This window comes from Schistocerca nitens, chromosome 2 (assembly GCF_023898315.1).
Source record: "Schistocerca nitens isolate TAMUIC-IGC-003100 chromosome 2, iqSchNite1.1, whole genome shotgun sequence".
Taxonomy (NCBI): domain Eukaryota; kingdom Metazoa; phylum Arthropoda; class Insecta; order Orthoptera; family Acrididae; genus Schistocerca; species Schistocerca nitens.
Genome location: NC_064615.1, coordinates 84,707,633 through 84,723,926, shown reverse-complemented (window position 1 = coordinate 84,723,926; position 16,294 = coordinate 84,707,633). Strand labels below are relative to the sequence as shown.

The window sequence follows — 16,294 nt, the reverse complement described above, 5'->3', positions numbered from 1 at the left end:
GGAATTATTTTTGGATCTTTATCTAATGTTGTATTCAACTGGTAGTAGTTTGCTCCTTGTACCAGACAGGAAGTGCAGGCAGCAGCTCTGCCAGGAGGACATGGGTAAACGGCTCTCATCAAAACAGAGATATTTTCCTTGTATAATCTGGGCTGTTTACCACAGAGTTACACATCGTCTCCACAGTGTCTGGGAACACAAGCTTCGCTGACAGGCAGTGTGCCCATCACAGGAGAAAATGCTATCGGCAGGGCACAATTTTCCTATGCAAGTTCACGTTCTCTTGCAGCGCCATGTGGGTATCCACCCACTTTCGACTATTTAGGCCACGGGCTGACTGTAGTAAGTTAGTTATGCCCTATGCCTCAAGTTGGCTGTACAAGCAGTTCCATCTGGCCATATCGGCAGTTCAGTTCCAGCGCTACCAGTTGGCAGTACCAGGCATTTTATCGTAGGGCCTCATGCCAGGAGACCCGGCCCAGTTCATCCTAGTCTGCACGAGCAGCACATCAGCCGTCACTCGCTGTCAGTACTGGCCCAGTAACAGTGCAGGTCTTCACTCGCCGCCTGCCATGACTGTGGGGCTTATTGTGCAGGCACATCACAGACAGCATCACAGGAGAGATACGCCTATTGTATGTAGTTGTGTGGACATTCATGTAAGGACATTATAATTTAGTTTCATTTCATTAATTAAGTTATTATTTTACAATTGTCTTCGATCACTCATCAGGACGAGGCTACTTCAATGGTTAAAAGTCTTTTTCCATGAGTAAATGTAAATTGCTGTTGTTGTTCACTTCTCTCCTCTAGTCTGTCATAACTGGCAACAAGGTACAAGTGCATTCTGATGTTGTTGTCTCTCACAGGTTTCATGATTCAGTGTTCTGTGAGATTAGTTTTCTTTTCTGTTTATTGGTTTGCTTGCTGGAGCAAGTTTTGTTTTCACATTGCTCATCATGTGATAATTGGGTTTGCTGTGGCAGTGTTGTTTTGCTTGTTCTGTTCCCTCAGCCAGAGGGCAGTGTTCTTTGCATTCATGATTCTCACTCCTTGGTATGATTTTCAGCCTATTTCAAAAGTTTCTTAGTAGTTTTCTTTTCTGCTTAGTTCAGGCTGTTTGTTAAAATGCATACCACTGTGCAGCTTCATTCATGCTGCTGGTCTAAGTTGTTTTCAGTGTTGCAAGATTTGAGTTGCTCATTCGCTGTTCTGATGCACAGTTTGCCTGTTCAAGCGTATCATAATGTCTGTCTTGTCATAAGAGCGCTATTGTCTCGAATCATTCACTTGCAGGAGCAGCAACTTCAGAAGTTGTTACAGGGCGTAACTCGGCTCACACAGGTTTTGGCTACTACAGCCGCATCTCGGCATTCTTCTCCCTCATCTGCACCTCTTTTTTGTGTGTTCGATGGTTGGAAAGACATCTGGGTCTTGTACCATCAACAATTGGAGTTGCATTTCATGACCTACAGCATCAAAGGTATGCAACATCATGCTCATTTTCTTGCCAGTAGAGGAGCAGATTTTTTGTTGGTGTTGTCAGTTCTTCCCTGAGTCATACCCAGAGAACTTAGACTATGATTTGTTAGGGAACAGTTATATGTACATTTTAATTCTGTCAGTCACCTCTGGCACAATTAATAAAATGTGCTGGGCTATTATGCCGTGTTCGAATGGATTTCCCTTTAAAACCGGATGTTTTGTCCCCATCTGTGTAGGACATTTTCAAGGGGGATCGTAGCTTTGTTGAATGTCCGATTCACACCCTGGCTCGCTATTGACTACAGAAAAATCCCCCTTCCGTGAGCTTATGCGCATTGTTGTGTCACATGTTTTGAATACGCGAGCGCAATTGGCCATTGTCAACTGCCTCGTCTGCTGTTGCTATCATCCCATGGTGAAAGACTGGTACACATCTTCTTCAGCACTAGAATCCAAATGTCATTCAGTTTCACAACCTCCTCCTTTCTGTTGAAATTCCTGGAGTGTTTTGCAATCTCTTTGGCCTCTCTGTATAGCCTTTCATGGTATCTGCTTGTTACTGCCAGTACTTGTATTATTGTTGTTGTTGTTGTTGTTGTGGTCTTCAGTCCTGAGACTGGTTTGATGCAGCTCTCCATGCTACTCTATCCTGTGCAAGCTTCTTCATCTCCCAGTACCTACTGCAACCTACATCATTCTGAATCTGTTTAGTGTATTCATCTCTTGGTCTCCCTCTACGATTTTTACCCTCCACGCTGCCCTCCAATGCTAAATTTGTGATCCCTTGATGCCTCAAAACATGTCCTACCAACCGATCCCTTCTTCTAGTCAAGTTGTGCCACAAAATTCTCCCCAATCCTATTCAATACCTCCTCATTAGTTACGTGATCTACCCACCTTATCTTCAGCATTCTTCTGTAGCACCACATTTCGAAAGCTTCTATTCTCTTCTTGTCCAAACTGGTTATCGTCCATGTTTCACTTCCATACATGGCTACACTCCATACAAATACTTTCAGAAACGACTTCCTGACACTTAAATCTATACTCGATGTTAACAAATTTCTCTTCTTCAGAAACGCTTTCCTTGCCATTGCCGGTCTACATTTTATATCCTCTCTACTTCGACCATCATCAGTTATTTTACTCCCTAAATAGCAAAACTCCTTTACTACTTTAAGTATCTCATTTCCTAATCTAATCCCCTCAGCATCACCCAATTCAATTTGACTACATTCCATTATCCTCGTTTTGCTTTTGTTGATGTTCATCTTATATCCTCCTTTCAAGACACTGTCCATTCCGTTCAACTGCTCTTCCAAGTCCTTTGCTATCTCTGAAAGAATTACAATGTCATCGGCGAACCTCAAAGTTTTTACTTCTTCTCCATGAATTTTAATACCTACTCCGAATTTTTCTTTTGTTTCCTTTACTGCTTGCTCAATATACAGATTGAATAACATCGGGGAGAGGCTACAACCCTGTCTCACTCCTTTCCCAACCACTGCTTCCCTTTCATGCCCCTCGACTCTTATAACTGCCATCTGGTTTCTGTACAAATTGTAAATAGCCTTTCGCTCCCTGTATTTTACCCCTGCCACCTTCAGAATTTGAAAGAGAGTATTCCAGTTAACGTTGTCAAAAGCTTTCTCTAAGTCTACAAATGCTAGAAACGTAGGTTTGCCTTTTCTTAATCTTTCTTCTAAAATAAGTCGTAAGGTTAGTATTGCCTCACGTGTTCCAACATTTCTACGGAATCCAAACTGATCTTCCCCGAGGTCCGCTTCTACCAGTTTTTCCATTCGTCTGTAAAGAATTCGCATTAGTATTTTGCAGCTGTGACTTATTAAAATGATAGTTAGGTAATTTTCACATCTGTTAACACCTGCTTTCTTTGGGATTGGAATTATTATATTCTTCTTGAAGTCTGTGGGTATTTCGCCTGTCTCGTACATCTTGCTCACCAGATGGTAGAGTTTTGTCATGACTGGTTCTCCCAAGGCCATCAGTAGTACTAATGGAATGTTGTCTACTCCTGGGGCCTTGTTTCGACTCAGGTCTTTCAGTGCTCTGTCAAACTCTTCACGCAGTATCTTATCTCCCATTTCATCTCCATCTACATCCTCTTCCATTTCCATAATATTGTCCTCAAGTACATCGCCCTTGTATAAACCCTCTATATACTCCTTCCACCTTTCTGCCTTCCCTTCTTTGCTTAGAACTGGGTTGCCATCTGAGCTCTTGATATTCATACAAGTGGTTCTCTTCTCTCCAAAGGTCTCTTTAATTTTCCTGTAGGCAGTATCTATCTTACCCCTAGTGAGATAGGCCTCTACATCCTTACATTTGTCCTCTAGCCATCCCTGCTTAGCCATTTTGCACTTCCTGTCGATCTCATTTTTGAGACGTTGGTATTCCTTTTTGCTTACTTCATTTACTGCATTTTTATATTTTCTCCTTTCATCAATTAAATTCAATATTTCTTCTGTTACCCAAGGATTTCTATTAGCCCTCGTCTTTTTACCTACTTGATCCTCAGCTGCCTTCACTACTTCATCCCTCAGGGCCACCCATTCTTCTTCTACTGTATTTCTTTCCCCCATTCCTGTCAATTGTTCCCCTATGCTCTCCCTGAAACTCTCTACAACCTCTGGTTCTTTCAGTTCATCCAGGTCCCATCTCCTTAAATTCCCACCTTTTTGCGGTTTCTTCAGTTTCAATCTGCAGTTCATAACCAATAGATTGTGGTCAGAATCCACATCTGCCCCTGGAAATGTCTTGCAATTTAAAACCTGGTTCCTAAATCTCTGTCTTACCATTATATAATTTATCTGATACCTTTTAGTATCTCCAGGATTCTTCCAGGTATACAACCTTCTTTTACGATTCTTGAACCAAGTGTTAGCTATGATTAAGTTATGCTCTGTGCAAAATTCTACAAGGCAGCTTCCTCTTTTATTTCTTCCCCCCAATCCATATTCACCTACTATGTTTCCTTCTCTCCCTTTTCCTACTGACGAATTCCAGTCACCCATGACTATTAAATTTTCGTCTCCCTTCACTACCTGAATAATTTCTTTTATCTCGTCATACATTTCATCAATTTCTTCATCATCTGCAGAGCTAGTTGGCATATAAACTTGTACTACTGTAGTAGGCATGGGCTTTGTGTCTATCTTGTCCCCAATAATGCGTTCACTATGCTGTTTGTAGTAGCTAACCCGTACTCCTATTTTTTTATTCATTATTAAACCTACTCCTGCATTACCCCTATTTGATTTTGTATTTATAACCCTGTAATCACCTGACCAAAAGTCTTGTTCCTCCTGCCACCGAACTTTACTAATTCCCACTATATCTAACTTTAACCTATCCATTTCCCTTTTTAAATTTTCTAACCTACCTGCCCGATTAAGGGATCTGACATTCCACGCTCCAATCCGTAGAACGCCAGTTTTCTTTCTCCTGATAACGACGTCCTCTTGAGTAGTCCCCGCCCGGAGATCCGAATGGGGGACTATTTTACCTCCGGAATATTTTACCCAAGAGGACGCCATCATCATTTAATCATACAGTAAAGCGGAACAAACGATGGACAAAATCGCGCAGACGGCCAATTGTATAGTGGTGATGCAATATGCTGAGGAGCTTCAAATTACCTCGGCCCAATCAATTCCTTCCACATCCTTATCAGTCCAAGATCTTCTTGTAAAAATTAAAGACTTAGAAAATGAAGTTAAGACGCTCCGAGAATCAAATAGATCCTGATCGCGCAGCAGAAGTAGAAACAGAACACAGTTCAAAACAAATGGTAAATATTGTTATTATCAATTCACAGTGTAAACCTGAAAAGTGTGTACCACCTTGCCCACGGAAAAATAAGTAAAACAAGGAAGGGTGGGGTCAAAAGCAGCTGAATGTTCTACCCTAGTTCCTACAATAAATTGCCAATATCGATTATTTGTTAAAGATAGAACTTGTGGGCGATCTTATCTGGTAGATAGCAGTGCAGATTTGTCTGTTATACCAGTGTCAAAAACTAAAAAACTTGAACTCTCTGACTTTAGTCTCTATGCCGCAAACGGTTCTGAAATAAAAACTTATTGGTCAAAGCTGTTAACCATTGATTTAGGTCTTAAACATAAGTTTGAATGGCCATTTATAGTAGCAGATGTATCAAAGGATTATTGGGAGCCGATTTTCTTCATCATTTTGGTTTATTCATAGATCTGAAAAATAAAAAGCTAATGGATAACATTAATTAAGTTAAAAATTTCCGCAGAGGTAACCACTGTGAATGCTAACGATTCAGGAAGCTCACGCTATGCAAAATGTCAGTATTCAAAGCTGTTGGAGAAGTTTCCTGAGCTAACAAAAATCATCTATAATACCAAAGGTGTTAAAGCATAAAGTACAGCATTATATCACTACAACTAGTTGCCCACTGGTGTATAGTAAAGCTCGTTGGTTGGACCCACATAAATTGCAAGTAGCTAAGAAAGAATTTCAGTTTCTGTTGAATAGTGGTATTATACGTCCATCACAATCACAATGGGCCAGTCCACTGTACCTTGTTATGAAGTCGAATGGTCAGTGGAGAGTTTGTGGGGATTATCGCCATCTTAATGACAGGTCTCTCCCAGATCGGTATCCAGTCCCTCGAGAAGATGACGTAAATTTTATGCTGCAGAATAAGAAGATATTCTCCAAGATTGACCTACTAAAAGTGTATTATCAAATTCCGTTAGTCGAAGAAGACAAACCAAAGTCTGTGGTTATTATTCCTTTTGGTCTGTATGAATTTAATTATATGCCCTTCGGACTTCGAAATGCACCTAGCACATTTCAGAGGTTTACACACGAAGTTGTGAGAGAGCTGGATTTCTGCTTTCCATATCTGGATGATATTTTAATAGCATCAGAATCTCCAGAACAACATATTGAGCACTTGAAAGTCTCTTCGGGTTTGCTGGCGGGCCCTAAAATCAACTTGACTCAATATTTTGGTGATCCAACTGGTCGCCATCTTCAGGAGAATGCTGCTGCTGATGATGAGTCCCGCTGAGAACTGGCGCAAGGTTGCAAATTGACGTCCTATATAGGCCACTGTTCAGTGCACGGCGCATGTGCCGCCCATCACGGTTGCTGCCCTCTAAGACAGGGAGGTGGCGCCACCCTTAGTAGAATACTGCTGGCTACGATATATCGCACTCAGGACCGCACCAAAAAATGTTCAGTTTTGATGCGAGATAATACAGGATTCCGCGTCTTGCTAAGAGGAAACCCATTGTTTCTGTTGATTAAATTATCCGCCAACCTAATTTCAATTGCCTCTTTATAGACACTGTTCCAAAAACTGGAAATGTTGGCAACTACCACAGTTTCATAAAATTTCATACTGTGTCCCTCATTTAAGCAGTGTTCTGCTACTGCCGATTTTTCTGGCCGTTGTAGTCTCGTATGATGGCAATGTTCCACACACCTACCATGTACTGTGAGAATCAAACGGCCAATGTAAGCCTTCCCACATTGACACTGAATTTTGTATACACTGGGTTTCCTAAGCCCCAAATCATCTTTCACTGAGCTGAATAGTGCCCTAATCTTAGAAGGTGGACGGAACACACTCCTAATGTTAAAATTCCTTAAAATTCATCCAGTCTTAAACTATATGCCTCCAGCCTATGTAGTCACAACATATTGAGCATCTAAATCTATTCTTTAAACAATTGAATCAATAGGGTCTGGTAATAAATGTTGGAAAATCGTATTTGGAATGCAAGAACTGATATTCTTAGGACAATTAATCACACCTGCAGGAATGAAGCCTGATCGAGAAAAAGTGTCTGTGCTGATGAAGTACAAGTGACCTGAAACTGTTCATGAACTTCGAAATTTTTTAGGAATAATCAATTTTTATCGTAGGCATTTAGAACATTCTGCAGAAAACCAAGCCTTGTTGAATGCTTACCTAAAAGGAACAACTAAAAATGACAGGAGACGTATTGACTGGACAGAAGAAGCAATTGCTCAGTTCCAAAAATGTTAAGGACATCTCGCAAATGCAATGCTTCTAACATTTCTGGGTTTGCACAGCCAACTCACATTATTTGTGGATGCATCAGATTTTGGAGCTGGTGCTGTGTTGCAACAGTGGCAAGATGAACAATAGAAACTTATTGGATTCTTTTCAAAAAAGTTCATGATGGCACAGAAGAAGTATTCCACATATGACAGAGAACTACATAGTATATATATGGCTGTCAAGTATTTCAAATATCTGGTAGAAGGTAGAGACTTTGTTATTTATACTGATCATGCCCCTCTAACATATGCATTCAAGCAGAAGAATGAGAAAGCAACGTCAATCCAATTATGTTATCTCCAATATATTTCACTGTTTACAACAGATTTGCGGCGTATTTCTGGTAAAGCAAATGTTTTTGCTGATAGCTTTTGAAGGCTTGAAGAATTGGTTCCCACTAACTATGAAGAGATAGACCAAGCACAAGAAAAGGATGAAGAGCTTCATCAACTGCAATCTGGCAATAATACTTCACTTGAACTAAAATACTATTTGACTCAGACGGGAAAGCAATTGTGGTGTGATGTCTTGACACAAAGTATTCAAACTTATATTCCTGAACAATTCCGTTATGCTATTTTTCAATATTATCATAATTTGGCTCATCCAGGTGTCAAGACAACTGTAAAAATGGTTACATCAAGATGTGTCTGGATGAATATGAAAAAGTGCTTTGCAAATTGGTCATGAGCATGTAATGCTTTACAAAAAAACGAGGTATCATGATGTGCATTCACCAATACGACACTTTTCTGACACTGATGAATGTTTTAAAGTAATTCATCTGGATTTGATAGGGCCAATGCCTCCTCCTGATAAGTATACGTATTGCTTAACATGCATCGATAGAGTTATGAATTGGACACAAGGTAATATGACTTCGAGATAAACAAGCAGAAGCTGTAGCTCAAGCTTTATCCAATTGTTGGATTATTAGATTTAGCACACCTCATCAAATAGTAACCGATCGTGGAAGACAATTTATTACAGAGCTATTTCAAGCACTATCAAAAATATGTGGTTGTAATCGAACTCAAACTACCGCATATCATCCTCAATCCAATGGAACAATAGAAAGATTTCATCTCACACTTAAAGCAGCAATCTATTCACATGCAACTACGAAATGCACTCAAACAATACCTGTAATCTTTCTTGGTCTTTGTTGCTCAGTCAGAAAAACACGAATGCTATGATAGCAGAAATGGTTTATGGTTCATCCATCGGGATATCTGGTGATTTTTTTCAAGAAGATGGAACAAAAAGGGATTCAGACTTACCCCAAGTTAATTTTAATTTTAAAAACGAACATCCTCAGTTGCAAAGTTTACCTAGATTTACCTAGGTTTCAGTCGGGATAACCCAACCTTCTTCAGAATAAAAGTAACTACCATTTGTCCATAGCGGACATCATCAAGCTAAAACTACAAATCAATAAATTATCGTCAGACTGTAAAAACTTATCTGAAACTGCTTCGGCCCCACTTCGCGATCACGATGTGGCAGCCACGAGTGCTGTACTGGAACAAACCGTAGCGTCATGAGGCCCGCCTAGGCGGACACAATACCTTGCGCCTGCGCATAAACTGTGATGGGTACTGATTTTGTAGACTTTCCCAGTGTAATAACTGCTGATATTCCTCACGGGTTTGCAGCCGGATCATGTCGTCATCCAGACACAATATTTTGGTGGACCAGCTGGCCGCCATCTTCAGGTGAGTTAATGCTCGTGCACTGCCTCGCCGGAACTGAATTCCAGCCACAACAACAGAAACCTTTATACACCAATGAACAGAGCACCGTGCATGCACGAGATGATGGGCAGCGCCTCCTGGCGGCAAGTAGACACGCAGCGTGCTGGTGGGAGAAGATGGCAGAAGTGATAAATCGCAACAGCACTAGTTAGAAGAATCGAATGATCGAAAAGAAAACCGTTATTGTTTAATGTCGGACAAAAGCAGATTCCATATATTACTTAGAGGAAAACCTTTATCCCTGTTAATAATATTACTTGATAATCTAATTTCAATGGATTCTTTAATAACACATTCCCAATAGCAAGAAGCAGGAGAGATAAATTGTGTCTTGTCATACATCATCCTGTGTCCTTCGTCAAGGCAATGTTCTGCCACTGCCGACTTCTCAGGCTGGAACAACTGAGTGTGTCGATGATGTTTGATACACGGGTCCTGAATAGTTTGAAAGGTTTGACCAATGTACTCCTTTCCACAGTGACACAGAATTTTATAAACCCCGGGCTTCCTCTAGCCCAAATTATCTTTGACTGAACCAAGAAGGGCTCTAGTCTTGGCCATCGGCATAAAAACACTTTTAATATCTTTTTTTTTTTTTTTTTTTTTTTTTTTTTTTTAAAAAATTCTTGAAATTTTGGATGATATTCTTCCCACAAAGGGTAAATAAGCAACAGCTTCAAAAGTATCCTCTATTGGCTCGCGTGATGGACCAAACTGAAAAGCACAGCATATTTGTTGTTCCATATATCCATTCTGTTTAAAAGCAATCTTCAAATGATCAAGTTCTTCTTTCAAATGTTCCTCGTCAGAAGTAGCATAAGCACTTTTCACCAGAGACCGCAAAACTTCACTACGTTGGTGTAGTGGATGACAGCTGGTCGTATGAAGATAGCGGTCAGTATGTGCAGGCTTCCGATACACACTGTGTCCAAAAGTCCCATAGTCCTTTCTTTGAAATAAAACATCAAGAAATGGAAGTTTACCATCACTTTCAATTTCCATAGTAAATTGAATACGCAGATGTAGACAATTAAAATGATCTAAAAAGTGATTCAAAGCATCAATTCCATGTGGCCAAACCATAAAAATGTCATCAACGTATCACAAAAAACACTTTGGTTTAAGAAACGAAGTTTTGAGTGCCATGTCCTCAAAGTCTTCCATAGGAAGGTTGGCAACTATGGGGGAGAGTGGACTCCCCATAGCCACTCCGTCAGTTTGCTCAAAATGTACATCATTCAAAAGAAAATACGTTGAATTGAACACATGACAAAACAACTTGATGGTTTCTTCATCTAATTTCTCACCGATTAGTAACAGGGACTCTTCAAGAGGAACCCGAGTAAAGAGAGAAATAACATCAAAGCTGACGAGCAAGTCAGAAGGACCACAGTACAAAGATTTTAATCATCAAATAAAGTCTGATGAATTTGATATGTGATGTTCACATTTTCCCACATATGGCCTGAGGACTGAAGGTAAATATTTGGCCAAATTATAGGTAGGGGCACCCAAGTTGCTGATAATAGGACGCAGAGATATACCACTCTTGTGAATCTTGGGTAAACCATACAATCTTGGAGGAACCACCGTACTAGGATGGAGTTTCTTGATGACATCACTAGGTAAGGAGCTCTTCTTTAAAAGTGAGAGAGTCTTCCATTTTATATAATACGTGGGATCATTTTTGATTTTCCGATAGGCCGAGTCCTCTAACAAAAGATCCGTTTTGGCAACTTAATCCTCACGTGAGAGAATAACTGTGGCATTACATTTATCAGCCGGAAGAATTATTAGATCCCGATTTTCTCTGAGACCAAATAGCAGCCCTTTCACAAGATGGAATATTATTCCATGGAGCAGGAACTCGACGAAGTTTATAGGCAGCCTCCTGCCTGATCTCTTTTGCCTTGTTCTCAGGAAGGTGGGCCACAGCTTGTTCTACAGCACAAATAAAATCCGTAATAGGAGTCCTCTTAGGAGTAGGTGCAAAATTTAAACCTTTTTCCAAAACAGATAATGTTGCATCATCAAATCCCTGATTCATAAGATTAATAACCACCCGTTGGCGGGTGTCGTCACCAGACATAACAGGAGAAACACAGAGACGTTGGAACTTAGATGACTGTTTACTAGTAGCAATTTTCTGCACGGAGTCCGAAAAAGCCCATGAAGCGCTATCCACCCATTCCCACGATGTGGCAGACAGTCTTGAAAAAATTTCCAAATGCAAATAATATGAATCTTTGAATATAAAATCCAATTGTCACCGTGTAAAACGAATACGTTCCTATACCAATGCAAGACTGTACCACTTCTTGATTTTATTGGCCAATTTTGTGTCAACATAATGATTAATTCTGGCAAATTTAGGGATTATCCCCTCATCCTGACATCTCAATAAAAACACAAGTGCACTCAGTAACTTCCCTTTCTTCTTGCGAAAATTATCCAACTTTCTAACAAGACTCACCATCTCCTCCCTGTAGAGGCTTTGGATGTGATTTCGTAGACTTTCCTGGTGTAATAACTGCTGGTATTCTTCCCGGGTTTGCAGCCGGATCATGTTGTCGTGTAGACACAAGAAAGGGAAGTTTCAGAGTGCACTTGTGTTTTTATTGAGATGTCGGGATGAGGGTATTATCTCTAAATTTGCCAGAATTAATCATTATATTGACACAAAAGCGCCCAATAAAATCAAGAAGTGGGCCAGTCTTACATTGGTACGGGAATGTATTCATTTTACGTGGCGACAATTGGATTTTGTATTCAAAGATTTATATAATTTGCATTTGGAAATTTTTTCAAGACTGTCTGCCACATCAGTTCTGGTGAGGCAATGCACGAGCATTAACTCACCTGAAGATGGCGGCCAGCTGGTCCGCCGAAATATTGTGCCTGGACAACGACATGAGCTGGCTGCAAACCTGTGCAGAATATCAGCTGTGATGGTTACTTGTTGGGACAAGACGCGAACCTAACTCCTGACCTTGAATTTACTAGTAAAGTGAAATAAAAGAAAGGTACAGGTGAGGAAAAGGGCATATATGTTATCCTGTGCAGAACGTACTTAGATTGACTGTCTTAAACATTTATGAAGTATTTATTTCTCATGATATGAGGAAGACATCATGTGCTTACAACGTATGGCCTGTCTAGGAAAATTTTGTGCTTAAGCACGAAGTTTAATCACCTAAAAAGAATTTAGGAGTGGGAAGGATAATATAAAGCCAACATTGTCATTATTATGACTAGGTCTAAAAAAATTTTTTTTTGAAAAGTAAATGTTAAGCATTTGCTTAGCTATGGTTACAACGTATGATCATCCTATTGACTTAGCACACAATTGGTCATGAATGAACTTGTGAACAAGTCTACATATAAAATAGATGTTCATTATTCAAGATTAGTATATTTGACCTGAAATGGTTTGGAATCAAGTCAAAATAAACTAATGCACGTGCCTGATTGATCTTCATGACGAAGTTATGGTTATGAGTTACAGAAAACACTAAAGTAGGAGATAATGTGGCAGCAATGGGGTACTCAGTTTGACTTAATGGAGGCAATCCACACTCATAGTGTAAAAACAGTGAGTGGAACACTGCCATCATAATTCAGGCCTGGTGACCACTGCCATTGAATTTAGGGAATGACAGCGGAATTATATTTAAAGCTAAAGTGTGACTTGGCGAATATCGCTCCAGTCAACACACTTAAAACTATTGACAAACAGAGGTGAATATGTACTTAAAGAACTAGTCTAAACTATGGGAGGATGACGGGAAAATGGTTAAATTATCATGTGATTTGGCAAAAAATGCTTCAAAGGACATCTTTAAACGTCATTGAGTAAGATCAATTCAAACTGATCTGGCTAGTCTGAACCAAAACTTCGCATCCAGTAGATTGTGGCAAGGTGACGTTACCCTCCCGTGATACTTATATGGATATGACTGCCACTAATTATGTTAATAAAAAGTTGTGTATGACTAGGTGATGGAATCACTGCTATCATACACACATAATATTGACCATAGTCGGTCATATTGAAGGATTATGTGGTAGCATCTATATTCTATAATGAGGTAGTGACTTGGTGATTGTCATTCTGGTTACTCCATGTACATGCTATTGACCGATGAAGTTATTATCCACTAATTAAATCAAGTATTGAAACCATTCTTAACTCTAGAAAATGCATACCGAATATCGGTTGACCATCAGTGTGCTTGTTCAACGTGTTCAATACGCCAAATATTAACTGTTTATGCTGATACCCTGTATAATAATGAAATATTAATTAGGTAACTGAATATTCCTATATAACAATAGACACCGAGGCAGTTTCAGATAACTTTTTACAGTCTGACGATAATTTATGGATTTGTAGTTTCAGCTTGATAAGTTCTTATTTGTGTGTGTTACTTAGACACCACCAATAGATGTGTACCAGTTTTCCATGATGGGACGATACCAGTAGATGATGACGGCAGTCGACAATGGCCAATTGCATTCACATATTCAAAACGTGTGTCGTCAAGCCACTACACAGAAATGAAATTTTGCTGTAGTCAGTAATGAGCCAGGGTGTGAATCGGGCATTCAACAAAGCTACAATCCCCCCTTGAAAATGTCCTCTGCAGATGGGGATGAAACATTGAGTTTTAAAGTGAAATCTATTCAACCGTGGCATAATAGCCTGGAACATTTTATTAATCGTGACAATTTCATCCATGAAAGTTTACATTTTACAGTCACCTCTGGCTGAACATTGCACCTCCCATGCCATTGGTTAAGGTTAGACAGTCTTTTCACAGTGTTTGAATGAGCTTGTTTATGAACTGAGGCCAGACAGGACATCCATCTATCCACAGTGTTCGAGTGAACTTGTTCATGAACAGAGACCAGACAGGACATCCAAGTTTGTGTGACTGGCAAGCTTAGCCCCCTTCAGTCAGATAGTTTACAGTGTTGTTGTCATGCCATGTGGCACTCCACACCTTGCTGTCAGAGTTCTACAGCAGCAGTACCACCACTCTTAACCCATCCCTTTCCTGCAACGCCATTGTATGCTGCCTCTCTCGTCATTGGTGTTGGTCCTATGGGCACTGGCCATTATATGGCCAGCCTTCCTCTCAGCATCAGCCCTGTCGGCGTCATCCCTGTCATGAGAAGCCCTCCCATCGTTGCCAAGTCTTTCTGTGACTATTTTGGTCTTATTGTCAGTTTGTCTGTCATCGTTCCTGTCCCAGCCTGCGTATGTGTCGTCAACTATCCTGTCAACACCACTGCCAGCCATGTCATCTGTCCTGCCACCAGTGACCCTGTCTAGGGGGGCTTCCCATTACAACCACATCTATCTGTGATGACTTCAATTCAGTTTTAAGTCTGTCTTTCGCCTGTCTGTTTCTGTTTGGCCCTCCAGTTGTTGCAAGGCATGGCAGTATCCATCCATTCATCAATATTCTTGGCATTGCCCCTGTTCCAGCTGGCCTTCGTGACATCACCAGCTGTATCAATGCTGACACCAGCTGTATTGTCATTATGTTCACTCTGATCCTGCTGCAGCTGGTCCTCTTGCCGCCATTGCCATCCTTGCGGCCAGACCAGTCACTCTTGCTAATGTTGCTGCACCCACTCCTATTATTTTTGTTACAAGCCCAGTTGACAGTTTCATCATTTTCGCTAGAGCCGCTGAACCCGTTGTGTGTTTTTCTGGGTAGTGCGTTGCGCCTTCATGGAAATTTCACCACAAGCCCCACAGATGCTTGGTCATGCCCCTTCACCTCCTGTGATGGATGCGTCGTAGTTCCCCTACGCAGGTGTGGCATGCTTGTTTTGTTGGGATTGTTTTCCTGTGTTAATAAGTGGTTGATTTCTGTGTTTCCATGTGCCTGGTGCTGAGCTTTGCAACATTTCAGTACTATTCTCCTGTATCAAAAGTCCTACAGCCAGTTGCTCAGCAGTTTTACTACTTGTTTTCCGGTGTCCTGTATGTGCATCATGTTTTTATTCATTTCAAACACATGGAATTCAAGGTTTCGTTATCGTATTTTTCATGCTAATTCCCAGGCACATTTCCTGCTTGATGACTATTGTATATCATTCCAGTTCCCTGGACAGTCAGTGGTAGCAGTGGGTGGCCTCCCCCTGTGAAGCATCTTTGAGATGGCAATACAATCTCTTTTGAAGAGGGAAGGGATTTTGTATCTTCCTGGTAGTAGTTTCCTTTGCACACCAGCAGGCCATGCAGGCAGGAGGTTGTGGATAAACGGCTCTTATCAAAACAGAGATATTTTCCTTGTATGGTCTGGGCTGCTTACCGTGGAGTTACACATCGATTCCACAGCATCTAGCAGTGTCAGCCTCACTGACAGGCAGTGTGCTTGTTGCAGCAGAGTGTTGTCGGCATGGCACTATTTCGCCACGCTAGCTCACGTGCCCTCGCAGCGCCACGTGGACACGTGGATATCAATCCGTTCCTGACTGTGTAATGAGGCGTGGCCGCCCAACGCCACGACATCTGGATGTGGTTTCACCACATGCTGAAGACACTCACCACAGCTCTCCTCAGACACTCGACAAGTCGTACAGTTTTCGAAATGCTCATGTTGAGCCTCCAAGTCATCGCAATCTGCCCTCGGTCAGACTCCGAAAGTTCAGGTGCCTTTCCCATTCTACATACTGACAGCATGCTCACTGATACTACATGCACTGAGCCTGTGTCTGACTAGCAGTCATTCCTCATCAGGTGATACTGCTATTGCCTGGACAGGTTTATATCGGTAGTAGGTCACTGGTCATAATGTTCTGGCCAATCAGTGTATATTTCCCCATCTCCAATGAGATTGCAGATTGAGGCTCTCATTTATCGATTATATTGGTTTCTTCATTGTAACCAAACCTATTGCATCTTTGACAGACATCACAAAAACAGATTAGTGTTACAGTCAGGTGGCTGGAGTGG

General features: G+C 40.9%; 1 protein-coding gene across 1 annotated transcript in view; it reads left to right on the top strand.

Moving 5' to 3' along the window:
• LOC126235761 (nuclear protein localization protein 4 homolog) overlaps positions 1-16,294 on the top strand; it is a 267,142-nt gene that overhangs the window by 132,157 nt on the left and 118,691 nt on the right. The window lies entirely within an intron of this gene.